The 10,000-nt window shown below is 41.4% G+C and overlaps 1 protein-coding gene across 3 annotated transcripts in view; it reads right to left on the bottom strand.

The window, feature by feature from the left end:
- LOC143028615 (protein trapped in endoderm-1-like) overlaps positions 1-10,000 on the bottom strand; it is a 49,749-nt gene that overhangs the window by 39,746 nt on the left and 3 nt on the right. Inside the window, exons 1-2 of one of the 3 annotated variants that reach the window (XM_076190989.1) lie at positions 9,196-10,000; positions 3,872-4,045 (exon numbers count right to left, since the gene is read on the bottom strand). The exon at positions 9,196-10,000 is cut by the window's right edge and continues 3 nt beyond it. The gene's annotated coding sequence lies outside the window, so the exon portion shown is untranslated. The remainder of the gene's footprint in view (positions 1-3,871; positions 4,046-9,195) is intronic. The other 2 variants (XM_076190988.1, XM_076190990.1) reach the window with 2 other exon arrangements.

Raw genomic sequence — 10,000 nt, 5'->3', positions numbered from 1 at the left:
GGGGAAGAAAAAAAAAAAAGAGAAAGAGGAGATGAAAACGAACGATAGAGAAAGAAGAAAGAAAAATGATGAATAACCAAAAAACCATAATAAAGTAACAAAGCAAGAGGCACAGAAAAGAAGGAAAAAACTAAAGAAAGAAACGACGAAAGATAAAAAAATAAAGAAGGAAAGACAGAAGGAAAGAACTATAAGACGGAATAAAAAGGAAACCAAGAAGGACATATCAGTGCATATCCTTGCAAAGGGAGTTCCAGATGAGGAGGAAACGCGACCTGAGATGAAGACGTCTGGACTCGAAGAGTCTCCCGAGAAAGTTCCCGAGGTAAGGAAGGAAGACGAGACTCCAAACAGCCCGAAGGAGGACAGTAAAAGGTCATAAGGAGATCCTTAAGGGAAAGGTTAGATAAGGAAAATGCAAAAAGGAAGGAATGAAGAGGAGGAAGGGGAAGAAGGGAAGGGTGAGGAGGGAAGGTAAGTGTTTGAGAGTCTGGGGTAAGGGAAGGGACGAAAAGAAAGGAAGAGGAGAAAGGTAAGGAGGTAAGGAAAGAGTGTAAGAGTCTGAGGTAAGGGGCAGAGAAGGGAAAGGAAAGAAGATGGCGAAGGAAAAAGAAGAAAAGAAAGGTAAGGAGGAGAAGGGAAAGAAGAGAAGATAGAATGAAGAGGAAGAGGAGGAAAGGGATGTGATTCTGGAGGAAGAAAGAGGAAAAAAGAAGTAATGGAAGGGAGGAGGGAGAGGGGGAGGGAGAGGATGTGAGGGGGGAAGGAAGTGAGGGAGACGGGTAGATTCTGGGTAGACGAGATGGAAAACTAAATAATGTAGATAAGGGAAGAGAAAGAGAAAAAGAAGAAAGAAAACGAATTGTGTGTGTGTATGTGTGTGTGTGTATGTGTATGTGTGTGTGTGTGTGTGTGTGTGAGAGAGAGAGAGAGAGAGAGAGAGAGAGAGAGAGAGAGAGAGAGAGAGAGGTGGAGGGAGGGGTGGGAAAAGTCAGAAAGATAGTTGCAGAAAAGCAGAAAAAAAGAGAAGAAAGAAGAGGGTTAAGAAGAAGAAGAAAAAGAAGAAGAAGGAGCAGAAGAAGAAGAAGACAAGGAGGAAGAGGAAAAAGAGGAAAAGGAAGAGGAAGAAGAAAAATAAAAACAAGAGGAAGAGTAATGTATGAGGGAAAGGGAGAAGAAGAGGAGGAAGAAGAAACAAGAAAAAATAAGAAATAAAAGAAGAATTTAACATGGCAATAAGGTTAGAAGAAGCTGTATCAGGCGAGAGAGGATATTTGGGGCCGGGGGGGGGGGGGTTGAGGGGGGAGGGGAGGAGGAGGGGAGGAGTGGGGAGGCAGGGTGGGGGGGAGTAATGAAGTGCCATAGACACGGGAGAGTGAGAGGGAGAGGACATTGCGAGATTCAGACGAGAAGTTCTTGAAGAAGATGATATGGTTGAAGGAAAATGGGGAAAGGGAATTGAAGAAAAAATAGATAAAGAAGAAAGAGGTAATGGGATAGAAGAAAGGGAGAATAGGGCAGAGAGGGAGGGGGAGAGAGAGAGAGAGAGAGAGAGAGAGAGAGAGAGAGAGAGAGAGAGAGAGAGAGAGAGAGAGAGAGAGAGAGAGAGAGAGAGAGAGAGAGAGAGAGAGAGAGAGAGAGAGAGAGAGAGAGAGAGAGAGAGAGAGAGAGAAGGAAGCCGAAAAAAAAAACAATAGAAAGGAATGTAAAGTATGTGGAGAATGAAAACTGAACGAAACCCACCAACAAGAGAACCGACTGGCCAGGGAGAGGAGAGTAAGGAAGATCGGAGGAGAGGGAGGAGCAGGAGGAGGAGGAGGAGGAGGAGGAGGAGGAGGAGGAGGAGGAGGAGGAGGAGGAGGAGGAGGAGGAGGAGGAGGAGGAGGAGGGAGAAGTTAACACAAGATCTGTAAGCTAGTGGATCTCTTGTGGAAAGGGGGAATGCATCTAGCTCTGGACAAATTTAGATTCACGAAGGAAATAGGAACAAACCGGTTTACCAACAGAGTGGTCAACGAATGGAATAGACTTAGTAACCACGGAGCGAGCGCTGAAACAATTTTTTGATAGATGTTAGATAACTTTATGGATAGGGATGAACAGGTGGTAAGGGACATGGAACTGCCTTGTGTAGGCCTTATGGTCTCTTGCAGTCCCCTTCATTCTTATGTTCTTCTTGGGACCCTGCTGACGGCCCTAGTTTCTGCTATAGTCATACTTGTTGAGGGGCAATTGCAGTCAATCATCAGTCCAGCACGCGTGTGTGTGTGTGTATTTACCTAGTTGTATTTTACGGGAATGGGAGCTATGCTCGTGGTGTCCCGTCTTCATATCTCATTTTGTCTAGACTGTTTTTAAATTCGTGTATCGTTTTTGCACACACCACATTTTCATCTAACTTGTTCCAAACGTCTAATACCCTGTGGGGAAAGCTGTTCTTTTTCAGGTCTCTTCTGTTCTTTTTCAGGTCGTGTGTGCGTGTGTGTGTGTGTGTGTGTGTGTGTGTGTGTGTGTGTGTGTGTGTGTGTGTGTGTGTGTGTGTGTGTGCGCGTATGTGTGTATTCATATATATCTCACTGTCGTATCATTAATGTAGTTTCCATAAAAAATAATATCAAATAATCATACAGATGCATATTAAAATTCAGTAACGAACGATACATTTACGTCCAGTAAATCGTGGGACAATTCTGTACGACCCCAGCGGTGCACGTCATAACAGTGGGCCAGCTGACACTGAGTTGCATGGAGATTGCAACTACATAAATGAAAAAGTGAATAAACAAATAAATTCATAAACAAATGAATAAATAAATGAATAGATAAATAAATCAACAAATAAGCAAATAAGTAAATGAAAATAATAAACAAAGAAATAGATTTAATAAAGATGTTCAGAATTCACGTAACTAGAATCAAGTATGTGCTAGCGTACCTAGACCGAAGCATGCACTGTAACGTATCATTGGAAACTACGTGAGGTACAGAGAGAGAGAGAGAGAGAGAGAGAGAGAGAGAGAGAGAGAGAGAGAGAGAGAGAGAGAGAGAGAGAGAGAGAGAGAGAGAGAGAGAGAGAGAGAGAGAGAGAGAGAGAGAGAGAGAGAGAGAGAGAGAGAGTGTGGGAGAGAGAGAGAGGGGGGGGAGAGGAAGAGTGGCCCCTATGAAGGTTGCCAAACGTTTTCTGTCGCGACACGCGAGATGACGACCAGAAGCACAATGTACAGGGTATCCCAAAAAGTCTGGACCCGAAGACATTTCTCATAATATGACATTTGACCCCTTTTTCCGGACCCAAGACAAGTTCGAAACTCACAAGATAAGATCGAATAGAGTTCTTTCTTACACATGCAAGCCATGTGAGCATCTGTTGTTCTACAACTGCTAAATAGAATGTAGACCCATGTGTCCACACTTTTGGAAAACCCTGTAGATACACGGAAGTCCTCGTCCGTATACTAAAGGTGGCGGCACACTAGGCTTTTCTCACTAGCATGCTACTTGCTCTTGCTACTTCGTTGGAGTAGAAACGATTTCGGTTACAATATTCTGGACTTCCGTAAGACCATTTCAAGAATGTGTCTAACATTCGTATTCTAGGTTTAATTTCTCTTATAATATAATTCGTCACTCAGCTTCTCACTATTTGACACAAGAGTAATTTGATATTTAGAAATTCGAAAAACAAAAGATCGTAACCGAAGTCGTTTCTACTCAAACCAAGTAGCAAAAGCAAATAGCATGCTAGCGAGAAGTGCCTGGTGTGCCGCCACCTGTTAATTCAGAGCCCACATCAACTGCTCCACTCACCGTAAAACAAAACACCAATCAACTCCCTTTTATTTTAGTTAGCGCGAGACGATTTGATACAGACCAGAGAAAGATATTGTGCTCAAGACGTGGTCAGCATTGACAGCCAGATCTTCATAGTGCTGAGTGCTGAGTATGATATTAATTTCTTTGAATCTTACATGGCGTTGTCGACTGTCGTTAGAGTTCTCTGGTGTGATGTATCAAATAATCTGAAGAGTGAAATTGTCTTCAGTTTCTGAAATAGATATATGATGACGTCACTCATGAACGAGTTGGGTTAGGTTAGGTTAAGTTGGATGGGATAAGTTTTGATTTTTCAATTAGAGCCTTCTTTCAACTGAATAAAATTTTTGACGTCAACAAGTAAAAAATATAAACTGACGGTTCTTACTGTGTCTACTTCTGTCTTCTGTCACTCTTCCGTCTGTCAGTTCACAAGACTGTCCTTAACAAGGAGAACGTATATGGTGCTTAAATGTACACATATGTACACATAATGGTGGACGTGTAATACGTACATAACTAATGTTAGACTGTACACACACATTCAAAGATCATGATAGAATGTAAAATCGGATGCCCTAGACATCACAAGCTGATTTCTGAATCTGCCTGGCCCTATTGATAGTGGAGAACAAAATATCACGATAGGATGTAATGATAATGGAGGAGAAAATATCACGGTAGGATATAATGTCAGTGAAGGCCAAAATATAATTTTAGGAAGGGATACCGGACAGAATGTCAATGAAGGCCAAAATATCAAGATAGGATGTAATGACAGTGGAAGACAAAAGATCACGATGGGATGTAATTATAGTGGAGAAAAAAATATCACGGTAGGATATAATGTCACTGGAGGACAAAATATAATTTTAGAAAGGGATGCCGGACATAATGTCACTGAACGATGGGAGGCCGGCGTGAATCACGGTGACGTAGGGGGACAAAATGTACAAAAGAGATCGGATGACCGTGATCGACCAGATGTCCGTGATGGGGGAAATGTTAATTTTTATAGGAGAAATGTTAATGAGGCATTGAATGTCAATGAAGGACCAAATGATAATAATATAGAGCAAGGTATAAATGAAAAATAAAATGATAATATAAGACATGATATTGAAACTCAAAATGTGTCAAAAAGAAATAATCACGAGTTTCTTAAAACCATGTACTTTAATGCTCGTAGTATTAGGAACAAATTTCAAGAAATACAGGCGTATGTCAAAAGCGGAAATCATGATAGGAATAACTGAGACATAGTTAAATGGTACAGAGTTCGAAGCTGAATTTAATATTGCGGGATTTAAACACTTTCATCAGGATAGAAACCACAAGAAAGGTGGGGGTGTTCTATTGTACGTTAAAAACAATGTTCATGCTTGTGTTTTAGAGAAAGTGAAACAGGATGCATATGATAGTTTGTGGGTTGAGTTAACCCAAACAAATGGACAAAAAATGAATATAGGTGTAATATATAGGCCAAAGACATTATCATTAGCAGACGACAAACTGTTATTTCAAGAACTGTCTAGTTTCTGCAACCGGGATTTATTGATAATGGGTGATTTCAATTTTACTGACATTGATTGGATGACCCTTGAACATGGCCATATAGGTAATCGCTTGATTGATTTTCTTGGTGACAATTACTTAATTCAGCACGTAAAAGAGCCCACAAGATATGGAAACTTACTCGATCTTTTGATCACTAGCCGCGAAAGCATGGTAAGTGATGTAGAAGTCGGTGAATCTGTTGCAAATAGCGATCACAACTTAGTCAGATTCAAACTCCTAAACAATTTTAGAATAGATACTTGTGCTTCTAAAATACCCGATTTCAGTAAAGCTCAGTTCATAGGACTACGTCAGGAGCTTCAGCTTACAGATTGGGAGGAAAAATTAAACGAAAGACCTGTAGATCAGATGTGGGAAATATTTCAAAATACGCTCACTAAGATGATTCAAACTTACATTCCTTTTAAGGACAGACGTCCCCCAAATCAGGCTCGCCCAAAGTGGCTCGACAAAGAAACTGAAAAAAGTATTGCTAAAAAGAGACAGGCTTATAAGAAATGTAAGTGCTCGGGTGCATCTAATGACTATGAAAGTTATGTATCAATACAGAGAGATTTAAAAAAGACAATAAGAAAAAGAAAACGACAATACGAAATGAACATCGCTGATAAATCCAAAGAGAATCCCAAAGAATTCTATAGTTACATTAGAGATAAAAAGGTTGTTAGGAATCACATTGGTCCACTATTATCTGCTGACGGTCAACTTGAATATTCAAATGAAGGAATGTGTAATATCTTAAACAATAATTTTAGCTCGGTATTCGTAAACGAAACACCTCAAAGTGAATTCCAAACTGAAACCTGTGAAAAGTCTGGGGTAAACTTACTCACTACGGTAAATATAACAAAAGAAAAAATTAAAAGGTGTATAGACAAACTCAAAGTTAATAAAACACCAGGGCCTGACGGTTGGCATCCAAGAATCTTAAAGGAAATGAAAAATGAGATTGTTGTTCCATTAGAAATTATTTTCAAGAAATCCATCATATCCGGAGATGTCCCAAGAGAATGGAAGCTAGCTAACGTTACTCCCATATTCAAAAAAGGTGACAAAAAGAAACCAAATAACTATAGGCCTATAAGTTTGACTTCAATCGTAGGAAAAATAATGGAAACTATCATCAGAGATGCTATCGAACATCATTTAGAAAGTAACCGTTTGATAAATGATAGCCAGCATGGTTTCAGACGGAAACGTTCTTGCGTGACTAACTTACTCGAATTCTACAACACAGTTATCTCGAATTATGACAAAAGAAACAATATAGATTTAATATATCTAGACTTTGCAAAAGCTTTTGATACCGTCCCACACGAAAGACTACTTACTAAACTAGCTTTGCATGGAATAAGTGGTAGCCTATTAGGTTGGACTAGTAATTGGTTGAATGGTCGAAAACAGAGAGTTGTTTTAAATGGAAAAACTTCTGGATGGAAAAGTGTTGCAAGTGGAGTTCCTCAGGGTTCCGTTCTTAGGCCACTTCTATTCATAGTATATATAAATGATATAGACTATGGACTAAAATCTACTGTTTCCAATTTTGCTGATGATACATAACTGTGCGGAGTGGCAAATGATCACTCAAACCAATTAGATATTCAAGAAGATTTAGATCAATTACAGCAATGGTCTGAAAAGTGGCTAATGAAATTTAACACAAGTAAATGCAAGGTAATGCACATAGGTAAAAATAACAGTAAGTACGATTACAAGTTATTTGGAAATTCGTTAACAAAAGTGGATAGTGAAAAAGATCTCGGCGTAATTATCAGTAACGACCTCAAATCATCCAAGCAATGTATTTCAGCCTCTGAGAAAGCAAATAAGATTCTGGGACTGATTGCGCGATCTTTTGATTTCAAAAGTCCATCACTCATTAACAAGCTATATAAATCGTTAGTTCGTCCACATTTGGAATATGCTGTTTCCGTATGGTCACCGAATCTCATTAAAGACATTGACAGACTGGAAAAAGTACAACGGCGAGCCACAAAACTGATTCCAAATATAAAAAATAAATCATACGAAAATCGACTAAAGCACAAGAATCTGTTTTCCCTAAAAAAACGTAGACTCAGAGGTGACTTGTAAAGGGAATTGACAACATCAAAAGTGACCAAATTTTCACATTGAATGAGAATCCGACAAGAAACAATGGTCTCAAACTGTCCGGAAATAGATTCAATTTGGAAGTGGGTAGAAACAACTTTGCCAACCGTGTAGTTAATGAATGGAATAAACTTCCTGCACAGGTAGTGCAATGTAGTTCAGTTCGAAGCTTTAAGAATCATTTAGATAAATACCTAAGTAAGATGCTGTAATGATTATAATTTATGTTATATTATTTGTTTTTTGTTTTGTTATCATTTGTCTGTCTGATTTTCATTTATTATTAGTTATATGTCAATTTATTATTTACTATTTACCTGTTTGTTTATTATTTTAACTATACCTATGCATTTATTTATGTATTTTATTTGTTATTTACATTATTATAGTTTTTATTATTTTATTATTAATATGATTTTTTTTTTTTTTTTTTTTTTTTGCATCCGACCTAGATATGGATCAAAAGGTCTCCTGTCGGCATGCTCCACCTTTGTAATCCTTTGTAATCCTTTGTGGAGGTGTTGTGTCTTACTGCATTGCTACTGACCCAAACGTTGTGGTGGGAGACGGGGATGCAAGGGAGAATAACTGGGTGTGGGTAGGTGTGGGATGGGTGAAGGGTGGGTGTATATCATGTACATATATATGACTTCTGAATCAACCTAATGATCACACTTAGATGCTTCGTCTACTCCATTGTGCATAGGAGGTTGCGGGTGTGGGTAGGTGGTGTTGGTGTGCAGGTGGGTATGCTATGCCAGGGTCTAAGACGATCAGTGCCAAACACAGGTGCACATCGAATGAAACGCTGCTCTGAACTCAATGCCAAGTGTTGGTATGGAGCGGAATACCAGGGGCCAATGGAGACATACTGGACTGCCAATTTCTGGTGTTAATACCAAGAGATTGGGCGTGCATAATACCAAGAGCCAATGTGGGACAAAGTGCGATGAGCACGTGGGGACACGATGCCAAATGCTTGTGTGTATGTTGCCAAGAGAACAAAGGCCCAAGGGCAAAAAAAAAATAATTGTAATCAAATGCTTCGCTCGTGTCTCACTGAAGAAAGTCGTGTGAATGCTTCATCTGATCCCTGGGGCACTCCGCTACATGCTGGAGTTGCCGCTAGAAGACGTGAAGAGCTCGAAGAAGACTTCGTCAGAGTGGCATGACAAACACGTGGCCAGGGTCAGCTGTCGAACACGTGTTCGAGGGAAAAAAACTTGTCCACTTTATTTAGTTTTTGGTTAAAGGTTTAAGCTTTGCTGTGCGAACACTTGTCGGTGCTGAGTGCATCACATATGTTTGGTACGCGTAGATATGAATAATCTTATTTTGTAATACCTTCCTGACCAATACAGCCGGGTGACGTGAACACAGAGTGTCGTATCAGTGTCAAAGTTTATTGACAGTTCAACTGTCAAGGTGGTTTAAACGGGACTGTTAAGGTGTGTTGTAACCTACGCAGGGAGTGTTAGCTCTTCAGGGAAACCAATGTCAGGGTCTAAGTCTCTTGCTGTTGTTGTTGTTGAGTTCAGTGTCACTTTATGTCGCTGAAAGCAACGCGTTGAGTGCCTTTACTGAAGGCTCTCTTAGGTTCTTATAAGAGTGTGGGGTCGCGAAGTTCGCTGCTCCTCATTACAGAAGAAAGAGGAGAACAATAGATACTGACGAGGTACAAGGGACACTTACCTGAAGGAGTCTGCGACGGGAGTGGTTCGACGATAGTCTCCCCGCGTTACCAAGTATCCATACAAATCTTCGAAGTAGTTTCTTGTTGTCTTTTGGAGTTTGCGGCAGCGTCCCAGCAGTCACTCACTCGCACTAACTCAGCATCCAACTGCTTATTTGGTCTCCAACGACAGCAGTACTGGCTTCGGCCGAGGGGGAACGGTTCACACGATTGCCACAGAGGCCGCGGACACTTGGCTCTCCTTGGCCGCAGCCATGTGCCGTAGGCAGCCTTGGCCACTCGGTGCTGCGGCGCGGAGGCCACTCCTCTTGGGTCGAAGGGTCAAGGGCGGTGGTACTGTGTGACACGGGCACCTTGCTGGTACAGTGGTACTGCGTGGACATAAATATTTAGTTCGACGCACTGGGCACTGCGACGAGACGGGCAGGTGTGAGGGACGGCGAGTTTGAGACCGCGCGGTGCAGGTCTGCACCTGTGGCGGGGCTTAGGAGCCTAACATGTGCGTTTTCAGTGCTCTGGGGAACTGAACCTAGTTCCGAACTCCCTCAGGCATTTGCAGGGAGCGTTCATCTGTAGACGACGAAGTAACGATGATGCCTCTTGTACATTCGAGTCAGGGCATGGGGCATGGTTACTGCCTCCGTTGGGAATATGGTGGGTGCCAGGGTGGATGTGGCGGTGGAGTGGATCACGCCTGTAGGAGAAGCACGGGACGCCGAAGGAGGCACAACAGTCGTGGGAGACTCCCGAAGTGTGACTGACGGTGTGGTGATGCTGGCGTGGCGACGGTCGACATGCTACTGA

Source organism: Oratosquilla oratoria, chromosome 9, assembly GCF_046742065.1.
Source record: "Oratosquilla oratoria isolate Oo_2021 chromosome 9, ASM4674206v1, whole genome shotgun sequence".
Taxonomy (NCBI): Eukaryota; Metazoa; Arthropoda; class Malacostraca; order Stomatopoda; family Squillidae; genus Oratosquilla; species Oratosquilla oratoria.
The sequence above is the reverse complement of the archived record's forward strand: the minus strand, read 5'-3'. Positions and strand labels throughout refer to the sequence as shown.